The following is a 12704-nucleotide window of genomic DNA, read 5'->3' on the forward strand; positions in this document are numbered from 1 at the left end:
ACTGAAGATGAGGTAGATAGGGTTTAATTAGCCTGACACTACAGCAGGAGAAAAAGCCCGAGTTACATCCCACACCACTTTAGCTGAGCCGCCAGCCTAATTTATAGCTATGGTTTATTGCCATGGTCTTCAATAACAGCAGTTAATCTTTCATCCTTTCACTGACTCTAGCAGAATATAATGCTTTGCCATAACACAACATGAAAGACAAAACATAACAATGAGTGGGATAATACAAGGAAATGAAAGACTTGAAAACTGAATTGAGAGAAGAAAATAAAAGTGATCTTCAGGGTCTATATTATGCCCAGCTAAAATAATCAGCAAGTGCCTAGAGACAGATTGGAGGATGTAGTGTAGTGTTGCCATCAAAAACGGCCACAAACATGAGAAAAACATAAATAAGGTAGTACATTGCAGATTTCATTGCCATAATGACAAATATGAACAACTATAAGAAAACTTCATAAAAGAAATCCAAAATAAAAACATATATTTAGCAGAAAATAAAAAGACAAAATATGACAGAGTTCCTCTTCTAAGGTAGGGCTTCAAATACTCCTATCAGGCCTGCAAAAACTTTCTAAGAAGGATGGGATCCAGGAATGATTTCACAACCTTTCTAAAGTAAATAATACACTTTGCTATCGTTTTACATAAAATCCAATGCACAATAAATTTCACATTCCAGTTATCCCTCCACTCTCACTGAAGGGGTTGATCAAAAAGGAGAAGACAAAGGGGAGGTGTATCTGACGGGGGCTCATACTCCAAGGGAACGTGTTCTTTGTTATAATTGCAGCTCATATTGAACCAACACATATCCCTTCAGTAATCATGGTGGGCATATTAAGACAAGAGAAATGTGGTAGAAAAGAAATATAGTTTTCACTGCTAATATACACTCACCGGCCTCTTTATTAGGTACACCTTGCTAGTACCAGGTTGGACCCCCTTTTACCTTCAGAACTGCCATAATAGTTTATGGCATAGATTCAAAAATGTACTGGAAACATTCCTCAGGGATTCTGGTCCATTTGACATGACAGCTTCAAACAATTGCTGTAGATTTGTCGGATGCGTATCTGTGGTGTGAGTCTTCTGTTCCACTACATCCCAAAAGGGCTCTATTGGATTGAGATCTGGTGACTGTGGAGGTCATTTGAGTACAGTGAACTCATTGTCATGTTCAAGAAATCAGTTTGAGATAATATGAGCTTTGTGACATTGTGTGTTATCCTGCTGGAAGTAGCCATTAGAAGATGGGTACAGTGGGGTCATAAATGGATGGACATGGTCAGCAACAATATTCAGGGTAGGCTGTGGAATTTAAACGATGCTCAGTTGGCACTAAGGGGACCCAAAGTGTGTCAAGAAAATATCCCCCACACCATTACACCACCACCATCAACCTAAACCATTGATACAATGCATGATGGTCCCATTTTTTCATGTTGTTTATGCCAAATTCTGACCCTAGCATTGGAATGTCGCAGCAGAAATTGAGACTTGTCAGACCAGGCAACATTTTTCCAATCTTCTATTGTCCAATTTTGGTGAGCCTGTGCCAATTGTAGCCTCAGTTACCTGTTCTGAGCTGACATAGCTGGTACATGGTGTGGTTTGCTGCTGCGTATAACCCATTTGCTTCAAGGTTTGACGTGTTGTGTATTCAGAGATACTCTTTTGTATACCTCGGTTGTAACGAGTGGTTATTTGAGTTACTGTTGCCTTTCTATCAGCTCGAACCAAATGGCAATTCTCCTCCAACTTCTGGCATTAACAAGGCATTTTTGTTCAGAGAACTGTCCCTTACTGGATATTTTCATTTTTTCAGATGTAGAGACGGCTGTGTGTGAAAATTCCAGTAGATAGCAGTTTCTAAAACACCCTGAGCAGCCTGTCTGGCACCAACAACCATGCCACATTCAAAGTCACATAAATCACCATTCTTACATGTATACAGCCAAAGAGAAGTCTTTGGAACAATACTGTTATTTTAAAGTCCTTCAATGGAATCTTTGACGATTGCATTTTCCACACAGAGTGTGGAAGTATTATTTTTGTCAATGTTACATTTGTTGAATTCAGGTTTTGATCCTTCCTGACAGTTTTTAATATCCACAATTTTCACTGACCAATTCTATGTATGGATTAAGGTCCAATTCACCACATTCAGTGAGCTGTCTGCAGATTCTACTGACCAATGCTATGCATGGATTAGGCTCTCTAAGACTCCAATGTAGCAAATTCTTTCATTATCTGTGATCAGTGCACTTGCTCTAATCACTAAACGTCTTTAAGGTACCTGTCTGAAAGTTCTGTCTAGTTGGCTTCAATTAACCTAAGTATATTAGGCTCACATATCATAGTATCACAGAGTTATTTTTCAATGCTGGTTACAGATGTTCACAGGTTTAGGACAGGACATAAGGGATGTCGGATATATCTACTCTCTATATATAAAATCCTAAGCCTAAAAGAGCAACGATTTTATGTGACTTTTTTATGTCACTTTTTTGTCATGCTTTAAATATGGCTTATTTTAAAACTTACATATATATTTTTGGTATCATTCTTTTCAGAATGTATCAAACTTTAATGTGATGTTAGATTTTCAGATTCTTATTTCATTCCATTCCATTCAATACTAAATTGACCTTAGTGTGTGTTTGGTATGTGGGTGTAGGTGTGTGTTTGCTCTGCAATCGTTTATTCCTGCCTTGTGCTCTATGCTAGCTAGAATAGGCTCCGGCCCCCCTCTGATCCTGGTCTGGATTAAACATATAAGAAAATGAAATTACTTTCTTCTATTGGCATTATTATCTACTCTGTATATAAAATCTTAAGCCTAAAAGTGCAATGATTTTATGTGATGTTTTTATGTCACATTTTTTGTCACGCTTTAAATCAAGCTTATTTTAAAACCTACATATATATGTTTGGTATCATTCTTTTCAGGATTTATGGAACTTTAACGTGGTGTTATTAGATTTCAGATTCTTATTCCGTTTTTAAATTATAAGCTAAAAAATATCAAGAACTCATGTTCCACAAGACGAGACTTTGTGCCAAAAGATTTAGCCATGGCCAGGGCCGGAAATAAAAGACAAAGAGTAGATGACAAAGACAGCTGCTGTACAGGCTTTTAAATGTTTGAAGCGCCACATGAGATGCAGATTACAAGCCACGGCAGCAGCAGTAATCCAGCACCTGATTGAGCAAAGAGGAGGTAAAAAAAACCTGTATTTGTTTCCCATTGTATCACCGTTTAAGAGGGGGTTTCGGAGGTCTTCTGGGGGTTAGTTCAGCCCCCCTCTTCACAACGCTAGCAGCAGAGATGCGAAGTGGCTGGTGCATAGCGCAGAAAAGGGGAGTTGGCAAGGGAAGAGGGCAGGAGTAACCCCCTAGTTATTAAATAACTGAGAAGTGACAACCTAAAGTAAACCAGACCCAATGTCATAATAATCTCATATGGACCAGTATACGTTGAAGCAAGCTTTTTGGCTGGAAACCTCAGGTTGGTGTTATTTGTAGCAACCCACATCTTCTGCCTGATTTTAAAGTCAGGTGGTACTCTTCTTCTCCTGTTAGAGAATCTTTTGGCAGAGTTCTCCTGCCTCAACAGATTCTCCTGAATACATTGCCAATTTTTAAAGCTTACTTAAATTTTTGAAAAGCTTTAATGCTGTAGATTTAATATAATTCATTAATAAATGTTTGGTTTATACCCATTAATGCTTTCAGAAAGTGACATCTCAAATGAAGTTCTTTCTAAGAGATTTCTAAATAACTGTAGTTTCTAGGACACTTTAGGAATTTTCAACCAAATCTTGATTCACTTTCTCAGTTTGACCATTCCTAAAAGGGTGATATCTGGATGTCAGCTATACATTGCATGAAAATATTTCCAAAAGGAGAAACAAACTATGATCCACAATCGCATAGTATATTTTTTGAGAAATTGTTTAAATGGTGAAATACACAAATGAATATGTTAACTGATCTTTAATGATATGAAATCTGCCCCTTCCAAATAGTTATCTACAATGACAAGAGTTATAGTGCAGTTGTCTAAAACAGGGAGTAATAAAGTCCATCGGTATCATGTCCCATGGGTTTTAAGGGGTGTGGGGGTAACTGGCTGCAATAACCCCAATGTGCTACCAGAAGGAGTTTTAATATTTATCAATTAATTAAAAAAAAAAACAGCTGTGAATTTACTCATAAGTAATGAGGGATCCAAGATGCCCTACAATTAAAGAATTATGCCCTTTAGAAAGGCTTTTCTGTCACTGTCTCAGGAACATAGTCTAATTGTTCAGGGTTCTTTGTAGGTATGGAGAGTTATTGCCTTAATTTGATAACTTCTTCCAATATTTAGAAAGTTTAGTAATTCTTCTAACATCTAAAAAAAACTCATAAGGAATTATACACTCTGGATCAACATTTGTCTTATAATAGTAACACTGAAATGACAATGTTGTTGTAGTGCCAGGATTCCACCTGTGCCTCTAGTTTCCTTTCTTTTTTTGGGTTTTTGTAACTATTATCAATTATGTTTTTAAATCTATAGTTGAATATTCTGTTAAATGATTTTGTTCTACTTTTGAGAGATGTTTATTTTGTTTTAATGTGTTATGTGTGATGTGATCTATGTGTGGAACCTCAGAGAGACAGGGCACATGTGATCATTATTTGTGAACACTCTTGTTTAGTCTTTTTGTCTGGATTAAGTATTTTTTGGTATTTTTGTGTAAGTGCTTATCTTAACTATGTAAACATGATACAACTCAACACACAGAAAAAGGTTTGGGGTAGCCACCCGTGTTCTTGAATCCTGGCTGCAAAATGCAAAGTTTATAGCACAGTTATGTACAGAACTGAGTCCAAAATCGAACTGATTACATAGGGAGGTTGTCAGGGTTTTAAGGCTGGTTAGTGGAAGTGACATTTTCATGGCCAGAACCAGAAGTGACGTCATCGGACTCAGGCAGAATTTCCCGTATTTGATCTGCAGTTATAGCAGAGGAAAGATTAGCGCACCCTGCCGCCCTCTGGCCTGTCGCAGAATTACCTTTCATTGGTTCCTCTGGCTATTTTCCATGCACACATGTGTGACAGCTATTTCTGAGTTTTTGGATATTGGTTTCTGTTCAAGGTTTTCAAATATTGGATTATATAGAATGGGTTTTGTTTGTCTTTGAGCAGCACCATTTTATTTAACCATACCTACTTATTCTTTAGTCAGTCAGTCATTTTCCAACCCACTACATCCTAACACTGGGTCACAGGGGTCTGCTGGAGCCAATTCCAGTCTACACAGGGCACAAGGCAGTAACAAATCCTGCCTACTGCAGGGCACAAACACACACAGACACCAAGCACACAATAGGGACAATTTAGGATGACCAATGCACCTAACCTGCATGTCTTTGGACTGTGGGAGGAAACCTGAGCACCTGGAGGAAACCCGCGCAGACACGGGGAGAACATGCAAACTCCAAGTAGGGAGGACCCAGGAAGCGAACCCAGGTCTCTTTACTGTGAGGCAGCAGCACTACCACTGCACCCCTGTGCCGCCTGACTTATTTTTTATTGTTGTTAAATACAGTCACTAAAAGTATAAACCAGAGGTCTCAAACTTTGATCCTGGAGGACTGTGAAGGCAGCAGATTTTTGTTTCAGCCCCTTTCCTAATTAGTAATCAGTTACTACTGCTAATTTAACATACTTCTTTTACCTTAATTTTAATTGACTTGCTTAAGTGTTTATTTCCCATAATCAGTAGCCAAACAATAAAAACATGCAAAGTTAGCTAACAAATGACCAGATAATTCAGGGGTCTTGAGTAGTCCTGGGGTCCCACCAGTTTCACTTCAATCTGCATTTTAAACTGTTAATGCATTCTATTGTTTAATTCTGCCAGACCAGACATTATCAAACTGATATAAATTTTTTTCCTAAGATCACAATTTAAATGTTTTGTGTGCCATAGAAGACCAACATTTCTTTAGACCTTTGCTTTATTCTTTTGAGTTGTTATTTATATATATATATATTGTATAAAAGACACAGGTGCAAATTAGATATACGTTAGTTGGTTGCTGGTTGAAGAAATAATGAAACAATTCAAATACAAGTCAATTAAAATCAAGGTAATATAGTATATTCCATCAGCATTAGTAATTGAGTACTAAAGGAGAAAGTAGCTTGCACAAATTCAGTAGCTAATGCAACACTCCAAGAACAAAGTCGGATACCTCAGTACTCTGTTTTGCTGTTGTGGTCCAAGAGTTTGGTGCCTTTTAGTGTTTTTTGATTTTTTTTAGTATTCTTTGGGTCTTTTCCCCTTCATAATCTGTGATGTCTGGTTTTGAGTTTGGAGGAAAGGCTGATATTGGTTTCTAGGTCTCAGAGAAGCCTTAGTCTAGATTTAGAGCTCCTGTAGAGCAGGGGTCCCCAACTCCGGTCCTAGAGGGCCTCAGAGGCTGCAGGTTTTCATTCTAACCCTTTTTCTTAATTAGTGACCTGTTTTTGCTCATAATTCTTTTGAATTCATTTTAATCAACTTGCTCTCAAAGAATTAGACCCCTTAATTGTTTCTTTTTCCTTAATTAGTTAACAAACAATAATGAGATACAAAAAGAGCCAAAACATGACCAACAAAATGTGTCCATCATACATTATCTGAAAATAAAGAAAGATGAAGGTCTCAAGGAAGCTGATCTGCTCAGGTCCCCAAAACATTTTAAGAGTGCTCTTAGAAAAAAGAAAATCAACAATTTCAGAAATGTATGCATTGCATAATGAGAGCAGCAACAAGCCATGGAATTAAAGAACGGGTTTAAATAATGACAAGAATCCGCACCTAATTAAGCAACTGGTTGGAGTGAAATTGGTTGGTTTTTGAGGCCCTGACTTAGTTGGTCTTAGTTGGCTCACTCACTTCACATTTCATTTCTGTTTAAGGAAAGAAATGAAGCAATTCAGAGGAATGATGAAGAAATTCGGGGGAAAAAATCTTTAAAAAACAAGTCAATTGAAATTGATTCAAAAGAAGTTAATAGGCAGTAAAAACAGTACACAAATTAAGAAAATTGTTAGAATGAAAATCTGCAGCCACTGGGGCCCTCCAGGACTGGAGTTGGGGACCCCTGCTGTAGAGAGTATATTATATGTGTAAAAATGCCTCAGGAGCCAATTAAATTGTTTAGAATTTTTGTTAATGAGGTAATTGGAGCAATAATTGAATTAAAAATCTTTGTGAATCTTCTACAGTAATTTGTAAAGTTGGAAAATCACTGCACCTGCTTAATGGATGTGGGAGGCTTCCAGTCTTGACTGTTTTTCACATTTGCATGCCCATTTCCAAAGCAGAGCATGAAATTTTGTAACCTAGGAATACAAAAAATGATTTCTGAAACTCTAATTTTTCTAATTTGACATAGAGGTCATTTATTAATAACTGAGATGAAAGTTCATACATGACATATATGAGTGGTCATATTGTATGAAAGGATACTGTCAGTATATCGATAATACACATTAGTACATAAGTTACAAAAATATTATGAAAATATTTACAAGTCACTGAAAAACAGCAGTTCTTTTATGGGTTGTGTGGTTCCTTGTTAAACAGCTTGCTTGACAAAGCACCATTTCATTCTGGAAAGTGTTCTTTGCATATGAAGTTGGTTTTTTTTTGTGCTTTGGAAAACTTCCTAATATGTAGAAAAAAACCTAAATCTGTAATGTATGGTAGGCTACCTAGCAGGACACTGTCAGATTAGGAAAACCTACACTTAGCCTGAAATAATGATCCATGGTATTTCACAACTCTTTTACCATCTATTCCTGGTTATGTACTGTATGGAGCCTGTTACAGATCTGAATTAATAAAGTTTCTTTCTAGAATCTTCACGTGGATGAGTCTTACGGGAACCAAAAATGTCTCCCCTATAACATTGCTCTGAAGAACCACTCTGGCATCTTTATTTTTAAGAGAGTGCATTGGTTAATCCATCTGAACACCATGTGAAGATTGTCCACTTGTCCACCTTTCAAATTCTTTTGATATTATAAATTCACTTAAGTAAAAACACAGAACCAACAAATTATAGTAAGGTCAAGTTGAGGGTACTGGGTCATTATTTTTCCAGGCATTTTATTGAACTACTGCTAGTCAATTTTCTGCCAAGAAGAACCAGCTCTAATAGGACTATTGCTCAGAAGAATAAAGCCGTTTGTTATACTTTCTTTAATATATTTGTTCATAGTCCTGGCTTTATCCCAAGATAAATAGTAATTTTCCTTCTTGTCAAAGAAGTGCCAGACAAAAGCTCTTCAGCACAATTTTACCATCAATGGGGAAACTCCAAACATTTTTTTTTATTACATACATATACTATATTATATACTATATTGTGTATATTTATTAGGCAGAACTTCTGAAGTGAGATAATCTATATTTAATAAGTATGTATTAAAACAATTTTTATCCTTTTTTACCCTAAGCATTTAATTCATGAGAGTTAATAGTAATGGAAGGAGAATGTTGCTTTAACCATGGGACCACAATAAAACTTTCAGCTCTGGTATAACACCATCCATCCATTATCCGACCCGCTATATTCTAACTACAGTGTCTGCTGGATCCAATCCCAGCCAACACAGGGCGCAAGGCAGGAACAATCCCCGGGCAGGGCACCAGCCCACCATAGGGCACACACACACACCAAGCACACACTAGGAACAATTTAGGATCGCCATTGCTCCTAACCTGCATGTCTTTGGACTGTGGTTGGAAGGCAACTGGAGCACCCAGAGGAAACCTACACAGACACGAAGAGAAGATGAAAACTCCACGCAAGGAGGACCCGGGAAACGAACCTGGGTCTCCTAACTGCGAGGCAGCAGCGATACCACTGCGCCACAGTGCCGCCCTCTGGTGTAACACATTAAATATTAATAAAACAATATTGATACTATAGATAGATATTATATAGCTTTGTTCCTTGTGTTTTGTAGTTGGAAAAACACGACCATTGTCATTTTATAAATGTTCTAGTGATACTGATCCACTTTATTATATTTTTAGTTTCTCATTAACAAGATATTAACAATTGTGTTGTTGGCATCAACATTACAAAATCTTTTTTAATGTTATACATGAGGGGTGTTCGTAAGTGTCCATAACATGGGTTCCTTAAAATACATTTCAAAAAAGTGTAGCAAATCATGCAGAGATCCTTTAATCGGTTGACAGAATGTATTATAACAGAAAGCAGCTCTTCACACATTGGTTTGGAAATGAGGTGGTGCTTCATAGACTGAGTGATGCAAGGCACTTGAGTGGAAGCTGTCTGTCCAGTAGGCAAGTGGAGAATATGCTTTTGACAAGCTTCAGACGAATTTGAGACACAGAGCAGAGAATTTCTTAGGAAAAGGATACATATGCAGGATGTTGTGTTTGTCTTGGCTCTTTATGTTTTCCATAATTGTATTGTTTTAAAGTTTGTGAAACAAGCTGACCCTCTTTTTAATATGTTGACTGTACAGGTGCCGGTCATAAAATTAGAATATCATGACAAAGTTGATTTATTTCAGTAATTCCATTCAAAAAGTGAAACTTGTATATTAGATTTGTTCATTACACACATACTGATGTATTTCAAATGTTTATTTCTTTTAATTTTGATGATTATAACTGACAACTAATGAAAGTCCCAAATTCATTATCTCGGAAAATTAGAATATAAAGACCAATGCAAAAAAAGGATTTTTAGAAATGTTGGCCAACTGAAAAGTATGAACATGAAAAGTATGAGCATGTACAGCACTCAATATTTAGTTGGGGCTCCTTTGGCCTGGATTACTGCAGCAATGCGGCATGGCATGGAGTCGATCAGTCTGTGGCACTGCTCAGGTGTTATGAGAGCCCATGTTGCTCTGATAGTGGCCTTCAGCTGTTCTGAATTGTTGGGTCTGGTGTATTGCATCTTCCGCTTCACAATACCCAATAGATTTTCTATGGGGTTAAGGTCAGGCGAGTTTGCTGGCCAATCAAGAACAGGGATACCATGGTCCTTAAACCAGGTACTGGTAGTTTTGGTACTTTGTGCAGGTGCCAGGTCCTGTTGGAAAATGAAATCTGCATCTCCATAAAGTTCGTCAGCAGCAGGAAGCATGAAGTGCTCTAAAACTTCCTGGTAGACGGCTGCGTTAACCTTGGACCTCAAAAAACACAATGGACCAACACCAGCAGATGACATGGCACCCCAAACCATCACTGACTGTGGAAACTTTACACTGGACCTCAAGCAACATGGATTCTGTGCCTCTCCTCTCTTCCTCCAGACTCTGGGACCTTGATTTTCAAAGGAAATGCAAAATTTACTTTCATCAGAGAACATAACTTTGGACCACACAGAAGCAGTCCAGTCGAGATGCTTCTGACGCTGTCTCTTGTTCAAGAGTGGCTTGACACAAAGAATGCGACAGCTGAAACCCATGTCTTGCATACGTCTGTGCGTGGTGGTTCTTGAAGCACTGACTCCAGCTGCAGTCCACTCTTTGTGAATCTCCCCCACAGTTTTGAATGGGTTTTGTTTCACAATCCTCTCCAGGGTGCGGTTATCCCTATTGCTTGTACACTTTTTTCTACCACATCTTGTCCTTCCCTTCACCTCTCTATTAAGGTGTTTGGACACAGAGCTCTGTGAACAGCCAGCCTCTTTAGCAGTGACCTTTTGTGTCTTGCCCTCCTTGTGCAAGGTGTCAATAGTCGTCTTTTGGACAACTGTCAAGTCAGCAGTCTTCCCTATGATTGTGTAGCCTACAAAACTAGACTGAGAGACCATTTAAAGGCTTTTGCAGGTGTTTTGAGTTAATTAGCTGATTAGAGTGTGGCACCAGGTGTCTTCAATATTGAACCTTTTCACAATATTCTAGTTTTACTGAATTTGGGACTTTCATTAGTTGTCAGTTATAATCATCAAAATTAAAAGAAATAAACATTTGAAATACATCATTCTGTGTGTAATGAATGAATCTAATATACAAGTTTCACATTTTGAATGGAATTACTGAAATAAATCAACTTTGTCATGATATTGTAATTTTATGACCGGCACCTGTAATTTATTGGTAAACTCTGTTTAAAAACTGTACCGTCATGTCATTTTGGTATTTCCAATGATATCAATGTTTTTTTCTGAACATGTTTGATTCATGATTGCTTTAAGTGCAAGGCAGATACCTACCTTAGTTGGCATGACAGACAGTCACTGAACACACTGATGTTCATCCACACACTTGCTCAAATCAACCTAAATTAGAGGGGGCCATTTACATATATGTGTGGGCCGTGAAAGCAAATTGCATCACCTGAAGTAAAGCCATGCAGATTCTTATTTAGAGAGTAACTAGGACTGGGTTTCCTTCTGTCATGATCACTTTGCCACTTTCTTCTACTTCACGATTGTATTTAAATTTGAAGTCCATTGAAAGAAGGCAATGAAATGTTTTTTTTTTATTAGAAATCTTATTTCGGACAAAAATAAACAAATAAAAAAAAAGTACTGCAAGATCTGAGCATATATTGTTACAAAACTCCATGATAAAAAAATAGATGTATCACAAAATATGTCTTTTGTTGCTTATTTATTAATTAACTTTTTTCAGTGTGGTAGATAAGAAAGTATCGTGCTTGTCACTGATCAAAGCTATAAAGTTGTTTGAAAAAGTAGCTGTGAATAGGCAAATACTCAGTTCATAATATTACTTGGCGCTGTTTTGAGCTTTCCATGTGAAAGTGTTGTCACAGACGGCTGGGGTTCTTACCCGGCCGGGACACCTAGAAGGACCAGAAGGTGGCATTAAAAGCTTCTGGGTTAGGAGGACACAACCACCCTGGAGCAGGAGAGGACCACGGGAGAGGAGGAGAGACTTTCCAACTCGTTGGGACCTGTGGCCACTGCCAGGGGGCGCCTTAAGCCTCCTAGAACCCAGGAGAACATTACTTCCGCCACACTTGGCAAGATGGCGGAGGAACCTGCCAGGGATGCCCGGAGTGCTTCCGGGGCAAAGGGCAGCACTTCTGCCACACCAGGAAGTGCTGCCGGAAGATCGTCACCAGCCACCTGGAGCTCATCCCGGCGGGAATAAAAGGCGCCGCCTCTTAACAGTCAGGGAGCTAGAGTCGGGAGAGGGAGCAGGACGAAGCTCCCAGTAGGAGATTGGCGGCCAAGGACTGAGAGAAATAAGGATTATTGGTTGATTATTGCTTTATGCATTGTGTGGTGTTTTGGACTGTGTTTATTTAATGAATAATAAACGTGTGACTTTTATAAAGATGTGGTCTCCGACTGGTGGTGTCCGAGCAAGTCTCACAGTGTCTAAACTGACACAGGTGCAGCTCACCATATCTCACACTGGCTCATTTGCCTTGTGATCGTCTTCTCTGATACACTATATAGCTCTGCAATCTGTCGTACTTTTAAACCGCATAAAAGAAAGTGTTCTATTGACTTAGCTGGAATATAAAACAATTGGCATTTATAGCAAGTAACTTCGTCACCTGAACTGGCATGTAGACTAACTAGTTCATCAGTTCTTCGATGTTTTCAAAAATAGCTTGATCAATATCATAGTCTCAAAGGACCACAAATATTGTAATTACCTCTGATAAATCTTCAATTTTC

The sequence above is a fragment of the Polypterus senegalus genome, chromosome 8 (assembly GCF_016835505.1).
Source record: "Polypterus senegalus isolate Bchr_013 chromosome 8, ASM1683550v1, whole genome shotgun sequence".
NCBI classification, from domain to species: domain Eukaryota; kingdom Metazoa; phylum Chordata; class Cladistia; order Polypteriformes; family Polypteridae; genus Polypterus; species Polypterus senegalus.